Below are 14873 nucleotides of genomic sequence, written 5' to 3'. Positions count from 1 at the left end.
AGTACTCCGCCCGTACTTCCAGCAATGGGGTAATCCGGAGATAGACCTGTTTGCCACAAGGGAAAACGCAAAATGCCAAAGCTTTGCCGCCAGGTTCCCTCACCCACAGTCGCAGGGCAATGCGATATGGATGAACTGGTCAGGCAGATTTGCGTACGCTTTTCCCCCAGCACCTCTCATACCGCTGGTGGCACGAAAGCTAAAGCAACACTCGATGACACTCATCCTAGTTGCTCCAACGTGGGCACGCCAACCATGGTACACCACGTTTCTCGAACTATCCGTGGTACCGCATCAAAGGCTGCACCTCACACCCAGGCTTTTGACGCAGAACCGTGGCGACATTCAGCATCCAGATCCGCAACAGCTCAACCTGGCGATCTGGCTCCTGAAGTCTTAGAGTTTGGCTACCTTGATTTGCCTCCTGAATGCATGGATATCATACGGGAGGCAAGAAAGCCCACCACCAGAGCTTGCTATGCAGCAAAATGGAAGCGGTTTGTCATTTACTGTACTGAACACAACATCAACCCGCTAGATGCATCCACTCCCAACATCATCTGTTATTTGTTACATCTTTACAAATGCAATCTAGCATATGCTTCCATTCGGATACACTTATCCGCCATAGCGGCTTATCTCCAAAACAGGCAGCATCTCTCTGTTTTCAAAGTGCCTGCCATTAAAGCCTTCCTAGAAGGGCTGAAGCGGGTCATCCCTCCCAGGACCCCGCCAGCTCCTGTATTGAACCTCAATGTGGTCCTCACTAGGTTGATGGGCCCACCTTTTGAGCCTCTACATTTATGTGAGATTCAGTTCTTAACGTGGAAAGTGGCTTTTCTCATTGCCATTACGTCTCTACGACGTGTTTGTGAGCTACAAGCGCTCACTGTACAAGAGCCATTCATTCAAATTCACTCCAACAGGGTGGTGCTGCGCACTAACCCTAAATTTCTTCCTAAAGTGGTTTCGCAGTTCCATGTCAATCAGACCATTGAACTGCCCGCGTTCTTTCAAAACCCAGAGACAGTAGCCGAACGAATGCTCCACACTCTTGATGTCAAACGAGCTTTGATGTACTACATCGATAGGACCAAAGACTTTAGGAAGACACAACAACTCTTTGTTGCCTTTTCAGCCCAGCACAAAGGCAACCCCATTTCCAAAGCAGGTATAGCCAGGTGGATCGTTAAGTGTATTCAGATTTGCTATCACAAGGCTAAGCGCACTTTAACGGTCCCCCCCCAGAGCCCACTCCACCCGCAAGTTGGGGGCCTCCATGGCTTTCCTTGGTAATATCCCTTTGAAAGATATTTGTAGAGCAGCCACGTGGTCTACACCACACACATTTACTAAACACTACTGTGTAGATGTGAACTCCAAGCAGCAAGCAGCTGTAGGGCAGGCTGTTCTTAAGACACTTTTTCAAACATCTGCAGCTGGCACAGGCGGCCGCCGTTAATGGAGGGACTGCTATTTATTCTATGCTATAGATATGAATTCAGTGATACAAAAGGGGGATTTTTTACCTATGCCTCTATTAACGATTAAAGAACAATTAATGCATGACAGAGGGTAAACCACTATTTATTAGTTCACCCAGACATTTGATTTATGTCATTTACTTTTTTTTTAATTGTACATTAAGCATTTGAAGACAGAAAAAGAACAATATCAACTTCACATTGAGCCAAACATCATTATTTGAAAAGAAAAAACAATATAATCAATAAATGTGTAGGGGGATAAACATACAATACAAATGTGCATTTAAACATTATCCAATTGTCATTAAACAGTTGCCACAAAGCAGTACAAAAGAACTGTAATTGACCCATACATTGATTTTCAGGGAGTTAACCTTATTAACTACCACCCAACATTCCTGTCACAATGTTACTAATATTCATGTTATTTGACACCAGGAATGTAATAAAAGCCGATGGCAAAATTTGCACAAGTAAAATAACTTGATGCCGACGCGTTTCGAATCCCAATGTGTTAATCATAGGATTCTCTTCAGGGCAGGAAGTGTATCCACAGGAACTGTTTAAAGAAAAAGAGGGGGAAATATTTAGAGAGAGTCGTCCTCTCATTAAGTGAGATAATTTTTTCAAAAAAATGCATCCGAAGATGCAGCATACCTTGTGAGACCAGAAGATTTCTGGTCTTAAAGAATCTTTTAGGAATGTCATCAAAAACCGTGGGTGTCAACCTGCAGGAGAGTGAGATTGTCGTTTACACTTATTGGATCACGAATGGAGACTGCCCCCAACTGTGTGGGCGGAGTTAAAATTGAAATGGATTTACCTTAAATTTTGGTACATCCAAATGGAGCTTGAGAAACAAGAAAAATGAGGTCCCAATGTCATATCCTCTTTATAAATCTAAGAAAAAATGTATAATTGAATTTTAATGCAACATCTTAAAACGAGCACTGCCTTGCAAAATAAGAGCCACAGAAAAAAGAAGAAAGAAACGGCTAATGGCTTACTTGTTTAAAGACGTAAGTTGGGCGAGAGGTAATTATTTCTCTCAAGTGTCCTGTGAAAAAAACGAAGGAATCCGTGATTGGCCCCGTTATTTTGGAAAAACATAAGTATACCGAAAAAAGACAAATATGCACTGTAGGAGGAACCACGAAGCGTCTTACCGAAAGTTTTGACACTTGACGCGGTGTATTTTTCTATACTTGTTTTTTAGACGCCAGGAGCGGGAAAATGACTTCGGTTGAATTTCCAAGATTCGGTCCTGAAACAGACCAACACATGTGAGTCAGTAATTGGACTTGTTATTTAGGACAGGACATGCGTCTGCACTAGAGGTGCGGAGCAACAAGTCTTACCGTTAGTTGAACATCTTGACGCGATGTCAGACGCCAGCGGTTTGGAGCAACGGCGTGCAGCCGCGGATGTAATAAAAAACAGTCCACAGTTCCATCACATGGTGTCGGAAGCATGCAATGTGGCAGCTATGGATTATGGGAGTTGTGGTTTACATTTTGAAAAACATTTTTTGTGGAAGAGCGACATTGGGATTTATTGAAGTGTAAGGAGGAATTATATCCTATTTACTTCACTCAAACAGTTCAGGCCATTATTTACACTGTTGAATCTCATGATGATGTATGCCTCTTTACGCAAAAGTGCAGCCTCAATATTTGGTGATTGATGTTTGGGATCAACCCATGCAAGTACTGTCCACTTGAAATCATTTTCCCTATGGTTGTTGCCCAAAAAATGTTCAACCATGGGTGCAGATGCCACTTTTTTCTTGATTCTTGAATGGTGTTGCGTGATTCGTACATTTACTGGTTGACAAGTTTTTCCGATATACACTCTGTTGCAGGGACATACCACGGCGTAGATAACATTCTTGGTCTTGCAATTCGTAAACATCTCATGCTTCCATTTGACCCCGTCGTGGTCAAACACATTACCTTCCAATGTAGTTGAACATGATACACAATTGCCACACTTGTGGTGCCCGCATATAGGTTTTAGATTCCACTGTGTTATCAAATCACTCCTCTGTTTGGGAATGTAGCTGTCTGCTTTTACCAATTTTTGGCCAATGCTCCTATTTTTGCGCATGGCAAAAATTGTTTTTTTTAACGGATGTTCTAAATTTTCCAAAAGGTGCCAATTGTTCAAAATGATGCGTTTACATTGGTTTGTGTGTGACCCAAAGGTTGTAACACAAACCAATTCATTGAATTCACCTTTTTCCTTTTTCTGAAGGAGATTTTCCCTCGGGGTGAATCTCGCACGTTTCTTTGAATGATTTAAAAGTTTTTTTGGGTAACCCCTTTTCGCCATTTCAGCACAAAAATGTGTCGCATGATGTTCAAAATCTGCCAAATCCGTGCAGTTTCGCCTTATTCTCAACATTTGTCCTAAAGGAAGATTTTCTTTTAAACACTGTGGATGCGAGCTTTTATAATGGAGGATGGTGTTCCTATCAGTTGCTTTTTTGTGTAAGGTTGTTGTTAGAATATCGTCGCGGATGCCTACTGTGAGGTCAAGGAAAGTAATTTTACTTTTACTAGATTCTATTGAGAAACTGATGTCAATATGTCTTGAGTTTAGCCAATTGTAGAACTGGTCGAGTTCAGTCTGGCTCCCCTGCCACAGGAGCCAGACGTCGTCAATGTATCTTAACCATTGATTTATATGGCCAGCAAATGGATTATTGTTATGTATGAATCTTTCTTCATACTGCGCCATATATAGTACCGCCATCTCGGGTGCATCGGGCAGCCCATGGCGATGCCTTTGATTTGGACAAAAAACGCATTCTCAAACTTGAAATAGTTGCTGCGTAACGTGATCTCCGCCAGTGATAGAATGAATGAGGTGGGCACCTTATGTGGTCTCTCCCGTTGATCAAGGTACAATTCTAACACCTGCATCGCCTCATCTTGAGGGATTTGGGTGTAGAGTGAAGCGACATCTAAGGTCACCATCATTTGTGTTGCCTCATTGAATGATTGTCCTTCTATTCTGGTAATGAAATCAGTTGTGTCCCTGAGATATGACTTGACTTGCGGTAGAAATGATTTTAAGAAAAAATCAATGTATTTGGAGACCGGCTCTAGGGCGGAATCACAGCCCGACACAATTGGTCGGCCTGGTGGTGTTTGGTCGTTCTTATGAATTTTTGGTAAAAAATAAAGAACTGGCGTTCTTGGTGATTTTTTATTCAAATATTCAAATTCCTTAGGACCCAAAAATCCCTCTTCTAATCCTGCCTTGGTGATATTTGCAATCTTGTCCTGGATTGCATGAATGGGGTCCTCCTTAACTGGTCTGTACCAATCTCGATTATTGACATGTGTTGTGCCTTCTTCTAGCTACATAGTGCGGGGCCAAATAACTACTGCCCCACCTTTGTCCGCCTGTTTTATTAGAATAGATGTATCTGATTTAAGATCTTGAATGGCAGATGTTAAGCCTTTATTGATGTTATTGTGTACAAAACTTTTTTGCTTTTCAAGTTTAGAGAGAGGAAAGGACCGCTTGCTCAAAGGCAATCACTTGTTTTGGGATATTTTGGGTCGGAGTGAACCTGGACTTGACCCTCAATCCTATAGTTTCCTGATTTGACATTACTTCGGCATCCGCGAAGAAGACCTTCAACCTTATCTTACGACAAAAATCTAATGCCTCCAATTTAAGTTTGCTGAAATCCGTTCTTTTATTAGGAACAAACTTGAGGCCCAGGGTTAAAAGTGTTTCTTCGTCCTTAGTAAGTTGTCTATTCGAAAGATTGACTATGGTTGACTTGTCTAACTCTTGTACGATTTGTTGCGAGTTCGCATCTCCCATGGCTGCTTGAAGCGGACTCGTGACTGTCCGCCTCTGGCTAAAAAAGGAGATGATACTGCAGCCCCTCGTCTTTTAGAATTGTCTTGTCTACAGTCCGACGACGAGTCAGAAGATGTTGTATCTGAGAATGTGAGGAACCTATTCCTTGATCTACCTTGGAATGATGTCAAAGCCCCCCTCGATTCTCCTGTTGTATAGAAATCTTCCTTAAGAAAAGGGTACACCTGTTCCAATTTGAACGATTTAGAATCTCTTTCAAATTGTGTTGCTTTTACATTCAGTGTATTGTCCTTGAAAAGCTGTATTTCTTTTTCAATCTTATCTAGGAGAATCTTAGCTTCCGTTACAGTTTGATTATCTGTAATAGTCTTAATTAGCTCTTCGATTTCTCTCTCTTCTTGACTACAAATACGTTGGAATGTCTCTATAGTGTGGACCATAAGGTCCCTACTACATTTGGTGTTTATTTGACTGAAACCTTTTTTGTAATCCGCGTCTTCAGAAAAGATAACCGGAATGTTTTTTATCTGGAGCCCCCAGGGGATTGTTCCTGCTTTAAGGTGTTTAAGTAAGAAATGGCCGTGTAGTTCAGTTCGTATATGTTTTTTTTGGAGACTGGTTAGTTTATCTGCCTCATTTTGTTGTTTTGCTGAGGTACTCAGTTATGTTAGAAAATGGAGAGGATTCAATTAGACTCTGAATATGGCTTTCCGTGAAGGGCAGCGTATCTTTCTCTGCCATGCTCAACAGGAGACAAGTCTCCTGCTCTAGAGTTAATCTGATTTTAACCTGATAAGGAAGACACCTTGTGTCAGTCCCTGCCCGCTCGGGTAACAACCCGCACAGCCGCTACAGGCGCCGGGGAGGAGGGCGGGCGATATGAATTCAGCAGCCCACATGCCTCGAACTGAATATGCTACTTACCAGTATGCATCTGTTCTTGGCATGTAGGGCTGCTGACATTCATATCGCCCGCCCTCCTCCCCTGCGCCTGTAGCGGCTGCAGAATTTACACTTACTCTTAGCATGGTCATCGCTCACACTGTTACACTCCATCTTCGCCACAATGGCTAAAAACAATCTGGGGATGGAGTCTATGCCCATGCGCACTGTAGTCCAGGGGAGGAGCCACCTATCTCGTGATACTTCGAAGACTCTTCCAGGACAACAATGTGCAATCATCCGGACCCAACACTAGGCAGCGATCTATGCTATAGATATGAATGTCAGCAGCCCTACATGCCAAGAACAGATGCATACTGGTAAGTAGCATATTCATAACCATAGAGACAGACCCATATAAACAACAGCAAGGAATAGCACTTCCTCTTTCTTCGCTGCTCAGCAGCCAGTTAGTGCCTTTCCTTGCTATTGCTTATTTTGCTTGTGCGTTTTTCGTTGTGCCTACCTTATTCGGGGTGGTAGCTTGAGGTTTGATTCCATAGGTTCACTGCCTGCGCTTGCGCAGTATTTCCCGCTGCCGGAACTCCGGCGTTTTTCGCCCTCAGGTATCCCCTCTCCCCAAGTAGACCCTTACTGCCATTCTCCTTTGCCCGGGTTGTCCTTCTACGGGGCAAGGCAGCGTCCGTCTGAGTCTTTTTGCACCACCGCCGCAGCGCTCTTCTCGCCTATTAGTCACTTTCCAGTGCGAGGCTGTGGCAGAGTGAAGCTGTGGCAGAGTGACAACTTCAAAGGCTGGGCTTCCCTTTTCCGGCATTCGGCTGCCTCCAATCTGACTACCCCAGACTCCTCATCTGTTGACAAATTTGAGCGGGAGTTGCACACTCTGGTTCAGGAGGGGACACACTAATGGCCTGGAACATTACAGGGGTCGCTGGGAGATTCCAGGCCTTTCGGCAGGGGCTGCTTCCCTTATCAGAAAGGCATGGGCAGATTCAACAGTCAAACGTTACAAATTGGCGTGGCAGAAGTGGTCACGTTGGTGTATGCAACGGGACTTGGATCCCGTGGGGGCAGATTTAGTTTACATAGGGAATTATTTATCAGTATTGGTCGACAAGGGCATAGCCTACCGGTCCATTGATGGCAGTCATTCGGCAATCTCAGCAGGGCATGCCCCCCTTTATGAGGACACGGTAGGGGAGCATCCCCTGGTGTGTAGACTGATGTGGGAGAGGTACTCGATTGTTGTTCCCTCCGCAGGCGAAGTACTCCTTTTAATAGGACGTGAACACGGTCCTTCAATTGCTCCAATCCTGGAAGGATAACTGCTTCCTTTCCAGAAAGAGTTGACAGGAAAGCTAGCTATACTTTTGTGCTTGATCTTGTGTAAACGAATATCAGATGTGCGGGCACTGGAAATATCTTCTTGTATCTTTACGCTGGAAGGCGTGACCGTTACTGTTGCCCACCGCACAAACTCCAATACCAGGGTAGTTTATTATCCAGTGTTCCCGGATCACCCTATGCTGTTTGTGGTACGTTGTCTCCGGGCATATGAGACCATGACAGAAGAGTACTGTTCCCCTGATACCTTGCAACTTTTTCTGGTTTTGAAAAAACCTTTCAAACCAGTCTCGTCCACTACTATTGCTTGTTGGGTGAGATGGAATCTGCATTAAGCAGGGGACTTCTGAACCTTTGGAGCTCATTCCACAAGGGTAAATACGACTCAGAGAAGCCTTCCAGGTAAGCCATGGCTCACCGATCAAGGCCTGATAATACTGCTGTTGCACAAGGCCGATTTGTCCATGCCATTGTTGGCCCTCTGGTTGGTGACCTCATCTGTTCAACTCCAAGTTCTTTGTCTCCAGATCAGCTATTTCCTGCAGTCTGCGCTGGTGCTTCCCTTTACAATAACTGATGTCTGCCCCCGAGTAGGTTTCAAGGCATCCTATAAGGTTTGGGGGTACTGCACTCTGTTTAAGGCAGCGTTGAACTTTGTTTAGTCTGCTCCTTTCTCCTAAGATGTTGGTTAGCTGTTATGTTTTTATGGTCAAAGCGCCTTGAGACCTGTCGGTGAGTTGGCGCTATACAAGCACATACTAACAATAACAATAACAACTGTGCCTAAATTATGCGCAAAGTATCCGTCTATGCTGCATCCATGTGTTAGCGATATTCCAGGCTCTGCAGATGCCATGGTGAGAGGCGCCAACAGAACGCAGGGCATCTATGTCCCATCTGTAGACCCAGTGTCACCGGAGAGTGATCTGAAAGGCCCCTCGGAGCACCGATATCTCCCTCACCCTGTGCAAGTGATTGCCCCGATCAGGAAATAATCCAGCCCGAGTAGGAGCCATGTGCGGCAGAGTACAAGGTATAGCCGCCTGGGGATGGGTTGTGGGCGTGCCACACATCGACAAGGCCCAGGGCTGAAACAAAGGAAGAAAGTGGTATCTGGCCTAACGTCGGGGGCAGCCCCTGTGGGTTCCATCTATCTACAGTTTGGTTAATAACTCCATTTCAATCTCCCTCCAGGACTACAAAGCCATCCAGTAGCTCACCTCTGAGCCTTGTCAGCACCTCGATAAAGCAATGTCCAAGTAGGAGTGGGGCATATTTACTGAACAACATGATAGATTCTCCATAGAGCCTGCCTGCGACCGCTGTGTACCCACCATATTTATCATTTCATGTCTTGTGATGCTGGAAAGGGATGGTGCACTGAATCAGAATCCCCGTACCCCTGGAATCCCATGTGAACCCTGAATGATACCTTTATGTGTATCACCATAGGGCTGAACATGGGACCTTGTTACCCATGATGTGGGTCTCATGTAGGAACAGGAAATCTGCTCCTTTCCTCTTGATCGGTTTCAGGACTGTCCCCTCTTCACTGTATCTAGTATGCCATTGGCATTCCACGGCATCAATTCAATTAAATCTGATTAACTCATATGGGATTGTGAACACATGGTTCAATCCTGTTACCATAGCTATTTGTTTGGTGGGGGAGAGAGTGGAGATTTGGCAGGATCCAATAAGGAAAAATAAGAAAAACATGCAGATATCGCCATAGTAGCAACATAAACAAACGGCGAATCATCATCATCTTGTTAAATTATCTACAACAACATCTGATATACAACTTCCCCACACTATAGTCCGAAACCCAGAATTATCTGTCATTGAATGTAACGGTTTTGCTTTGTTCACCCTATGTTGGCAGGGTATGCCCAGACGTAGGTCCTTTGCTCACTTTGTCACTGGATTCAAGCTAGCCTGGCTGATGAAGGCTGATTAGACAGAAACCGGTCCCAGGAGGCTTGGTTCTGGTCCAGGGAAGACATGGCTTGGCAGTTCGGGATGGACTGTTACCATGAGGCACAGGGTCAGACTTATTTGCATATGGCCATGTCTGAACTGGGGTGGCGGAGTGAGCTAAAGAATGATGATGGATTAAACCCAGATCAGTTGACTGGGGATGAGTGCTTGCAATGTTCAACAATACATTCATCATCCCCTTTGGTTTTGCTTTGTTCGCCCTAAGTTGGCAGGATATGCCCAGACGTGGGTCCCTTGGTCACTTTGCCACTGGATTCAAGCTAGCCTGGTTGATGACGGCTGATTAGCCAGAAACCGGTCCCAGGATGCTTGATTCCCGTCCAGAGAAGACATGGCTTGGCAGTTCGGGCTGGACTGTTCCCATGAGGCACAGGGTCAGACTGATTTGCATATGGCCTTGTCTGAACTGGGGTGTCGGAGTGAGCTAAAGAATGATGATGGATTAAACCCAGATCAGTTGACTGGGGTTGAGTGCTTGCAATGTTCAACACTCAGTCCATCATCCCCTTTGCTTTTGCATTGAATGTGACCGCGGCAGACTCCAATGGCGGGTCTGTCTTGATCCATTCAAACGGATCCTCTTACCCAATATTAACCTAACTATGGGAAGGCGTAGATCCCAAGTACTGTATTATATGGCCACCCGAAGCGTTCTATACTGTTTCGATCTAGGATAATACTATCTAACATATGTACCCCTGTGTCACTTAGGCGAGAGGGTCCCAGACGTCTGGGAAAATGGAAATCCCCCTGTAGGCCCTGGCATGTCTCCCGTCTCCCTGGTGTTAGGCCATGACGATCGAGCTCGATGACGACAAAAGGCCGGTATCTTTCTGTTCTTGTTTTGCCTGTCGCTCTGTGATGAGTCAGTCTGGGCATGGCGGTGTATATGGTTTGATCTCGATCCTTTCATCTGTCCATTTAAATACCTCCTTTTGGGAGTCGAAAAACAACATCGGAGACTGATACAAATCTTTCAGTATGGCCGCTTATTGAAGCATATATCTGATATTTAACTCATGGAGATGCTGTTTTGCGACCTGAAATGATTTACGCTACTGCGGTACTAGGCATGTGTAGTCTAGAAATATCATAATGTGATCGATGCATCAGTTTTTCCTGTGTCAGACCGCTATTCCTTACGACATGCTCGTTGCCAGAATGTTCTTACCTCCAGGCACCTTCAAATCTGAATGCTTTTTTGGCGCAGTAGCCAGGCGAGGTAATGAGTGTTGAGAAGGAACTGCGGAAGGGAAATCTGAAAAGGAAAACAAAAGATTTGTGATTGCTTCTCCTAATCTCTCCCGTCCCTCCATAAGACCCATAATTTCATGAGTTAGTTTGCGAGACAATTCAGATGTTTTTAGCATCAGGTGGGCTTCATGGTCTTCCAATGCTGAACTGAGGGAAGGCATTTTCAAGACAGGAAACAGTTTAGTACAACATGCAGACTACCTTGGTAGGGTGGTGTCAGATCATGATGCACATGTAATAGATGTGCAGTGGCTATCTTGCACTATTTTTAATTTCCAATTTTAAGAGACATGGGAAAACGGCGTTCGCTTCCCTTTATTTCCAATGGCAGCTTCAACCGGACAAATTAGCCAGTGAGCCCTGTCGCGTCCTATGCCCAGACGCTGCGAACCTACACGGCCTGATACCAAGTATACGCAAAAACAATGCAATTTTGGGGTTCCCATTTCTGGATCCTGCGACTTTGGAATTTGATTTTTTCAGAAACAGGAAGATTCTTCGCTGGTGCTCTCCTATGGTCGTCTTTCCCAGACCAGAGAAAGCGCAGTGTATGCTCCGGTTCTTCTGAATTGAATTCTTTGTGGATTGGCGTTAAGAAACCGGGGCAGCTACAGCACCCCCCCCCCCCAAGCCCCCCACGGATAATTTGGAACTAAAACGTCGTTGATGTTAGCACTAGAGAGTGTGAATTGTTTTTAAGAATAAGGAGAGCTACAGCACCGTCTACACTAGACATTCATGAAATCGATATTGAACAGAGTTTATTATATTTAAGATTTGCCTGGACTGCATGCACAGGATGCTTCAGACTATGCCTGAGACAGTCCCTACACTTCAAGAAGACGTAGCTCAGGGTGTTGAACTGTCCAATGTTGTAACTGCAGTGATAGATTTGAATGGGGAGGCATCTGGTCGAGGGGGTGAATGTGACGTTGAGGGGGAGGACAGTTGCGCCGGTGCCTCTGGGCAGCTTGACAATCGAGAAGCCCTGATTTCCACTGCTAGCCCTCCGGTAGTAGATGGAATAGCTGCTAAACAGCAAGACAGATGCATTATGGGAACTGAAGTTCTGATGATTAGCATTTGTCAGGAAAAAGCGGCAATGGATCAGAACAATACTGATAAGGGGGCTGACAGCTTGGAAGTTGATCTGCAGGCATCTCAAGAAGAGGGTGTAGCCTCAAGATTTAGAAAAGGGGTGGACTGAGGGGATAAATTCTACTCTGTCGGACCACTCGAACTCCTCAAGGGATGATAGCTTTGGTAAAGAATGGGCTGAGGAAGAGAGTGATGGTGGTACCCTGCGTTAGGAAGAAGATGGAGTTAAGACTCCGTTTTTTCTCGGAATGGTTCATAAACAGAAAGATCAAGCTATCTTGTATGAGAAGATCTTTGGTTTGGCCGGTTCCATGATGTGGGATTACTCTTTTTCGCCTAAATGGGACCGGAAGGAAGTATTGGATGGAGGGGCACCCTCAGAAAATACTAGTGCAAATCCATGTGGACCTGAAGAAATTACACTCTCTATTATATACCAGAGCATCATGGCTCATCGTGAGCAGAATCGGTTGGAGAGCTCTTGCACTCAAGGTGCGTGTCGTAAATTGCAGAACTCTATACGCAGCGTTGCAAGGACTTGTTCTGATTTTGCAGTTAGAATTGGTGAAGTGAAAGCTAGAAATGGTATGAGCCGTCTAGGACCTTGAGATAGAGTCATCTAAAATTGATCCATGTGCCAAGATATAAACAGGTCAGGGGGGGGAGCTTTCTGCTGCATGCAGCTAAGGCATGGAATCTGCTCCCAACTGCAACCAAAAACAGCCCCTCGCTGCTTTCATTTAGGAAAGAGATAAAAACTTGGCTGTTCACCGCTGGTTAGAAAAGTAAAAGTTGGCAGACACCTGGTCTCCTACATTTACCCAGCGCCAAGACGCCCATGGCCAATCACGCGCTTTATAAATCTACAAATCAAATCAGAATTTCCCTGCTGGAAGACCGAGTCTATGAAAACTCTAAAAGATGACACACTTTGGAAATTTACTGACCCTGAAAATCGCCCAAGGAGGAAACACTTGCGGATTCCGGGCATTCCTGAGTGCAAGAAGGGTGTGGACCCCCAGCAGTTTGTGATTGAACTCTTTGAGGAGGCATTCCCAGAACTCAAGCAATCGGACTGAAAAACTGAGTTGCAAAGGGCCCATCGGTTTCCTTTTAATTAACGCAAAAAAGAGGGGCAAGCTGAGAATCTGCCACGGGCTATCCTTATATGCCATTATAATTTCCTGGCCCGAGAGGCATTATACAACTTAGCTAGACTAGATCGGAAAAGGATGGGAAAGGGCTGTGATTTCTTTTTTTTGTGAGACCTGATGTTTGTCAGGCGACAGTTGAGAAAAGGTGGCAACTTCGCAAATTAATTCCTCTGTTTCAGGCAGAGGGAGTTCATGTTTTCTTGCTCAACCCTGCTAAACTGAAAGTGGTGTCTCAGGGGCAAACACATTTTTTTCTGTCTGAAGTTCAAGCAAAAGTGTTTATGCTGTCATTGTAGGTGACGGAAGGATATGGGAACTGAAGACTTTAGTATTCCACCTTTCTTTCTGGATTCGTTTTGGGATGTTTAACCAGTTAACTGCGCTTGTTTTTTCACGGCAGTGCGGCAGTTTTAAAGAACGGGCGGGGCTGCGTCGGCCGTTGAACGTGCGCAGCACCAGCCAGGTAGTGCTCCGAACGTTCAACGGCCGACAGCAGCACTTAACAGGTTAATCTATGGTTATTTGGTCCCTGGGGTGGCTTTTCTTCTTTTTCTTTTCTTTTTTTTCTCGCCTTTTTCCAACAGCGTTTTGTTGCTTTAGCATTGGGTTTTACAGTAAGCTTGATATTCTATAGGAAGGGGAGGTTCGCTTCGAGGAAGGGCTGGTGGCCAAGCTCTTCATCACTAGGGACTGTCGGTCCCTATGCCTCATGGTTGCTGGGGGGAGGGACTACACAACTGTGGCTCAATAAAAAAATTTAAATCCACCCAAACCAAAACTGCTTTATTCTTGGCTGCAGCACTTCTTACACCATCAGATGCCTCTTCAACATGCAGGATCAAGGTCCAAAACAACAGCCTGTCTGACCTTACATCACCAAGGCGTTTGTCATGCACCAGTGGGACTACCTCTTCCAGGTACTGTCCCGCATTGGGGTGGGCAACCACCTCCTAAACAACACAAAATTACTTTTTACGAAATCAACTACCAGTGTGCGGTCCAACGGTGTGATATCGGCTGGAGCTCAGCCTAGGCGCTTGACTGCCCCCTTTCCCCCGCTTCCTCTTATATTCACACTTGGTCCACCCCTTGTTATCTCCCAGTTCAAGGTGCACCGCCTCAGATAACACGACAACCTTAGCTATGCATGGAGAATATGCACGGATGCTCAGATTGTACTCCGGAACATAAAAACCATGTCTGTCTACTCATAGTTGCAACAATGTATAATTAGCATTGCTCTTTATACGGAAATTATGGTGTTAATGTGCATTGAAGATACCCCCTATTAAGGGGGTCTTGAAATGCAACTGCTCTGATTGTTTGTAAAACTCAAATAAAACAGGTTTTTTTAAAGTTACATTTTGCAAACGACATTATTGTACTGAAACGATTGTCAGTAATGCACTCTGAACTCACAGCAGTTCCTTAGAGTGTTCACCCTAATAATAAAGATGTTACACTAATAAACCAAATATACAAGTTTGAACAACTTAAGGGTTATAAATACAATCTTTTCCTTATTAAGACAAAATAAACATGAACACTTGTTTTCCTTGCCCCCACCAATATCCAGGGCTCAGACAGTAGGAATTCAGCACCCCTACGTGTCTCTTGAAGTCAGCTCCAGTATGCAGCGTCAATGTTTTAGAGAATTTCATGAGCGTCAACACACAACTTCATAGAATAGCTGTAACTTTATGGAATATTCCTTTCAAATTGAGCTGTGAAATGCACAATCTGGTTTCAAAAATCTCCTCAAGAGTGGACAACCCATCAGACCATACTGGAG

At 44.8% G+C, this 14873-nt stretch overlaps 1 protein-coding gene across 1 annotated transcript in view; it reads left to right on the top strand.

The window, feature by feature from the left end:
- Positions 1-14873, top strand: part of SLC23A2 (solute carrier family 23 member 2) — an 876666-nt gene that overhangs the window by 335563 nt on the left and 526230 nt on the right. The window lies entirely within an intron of this gene.

This window comes from Lissotriton helveticus, chromosome 11 (assembly GCF_964261635.1).
Source record: "Lissotriton helveticus chromosome 11, aLisHel1.1, whole genome shotgun sequence".
Taxonomy (NCBI): Eukaryota; Metazoa; Chordata; class Amphibia; order Caudata; family Salamandridae; genus Lissotriton; species Lissotriton helveticus.
This window is presented reverse-complemented; position numbering and strand designations above follow the sequence as displayed.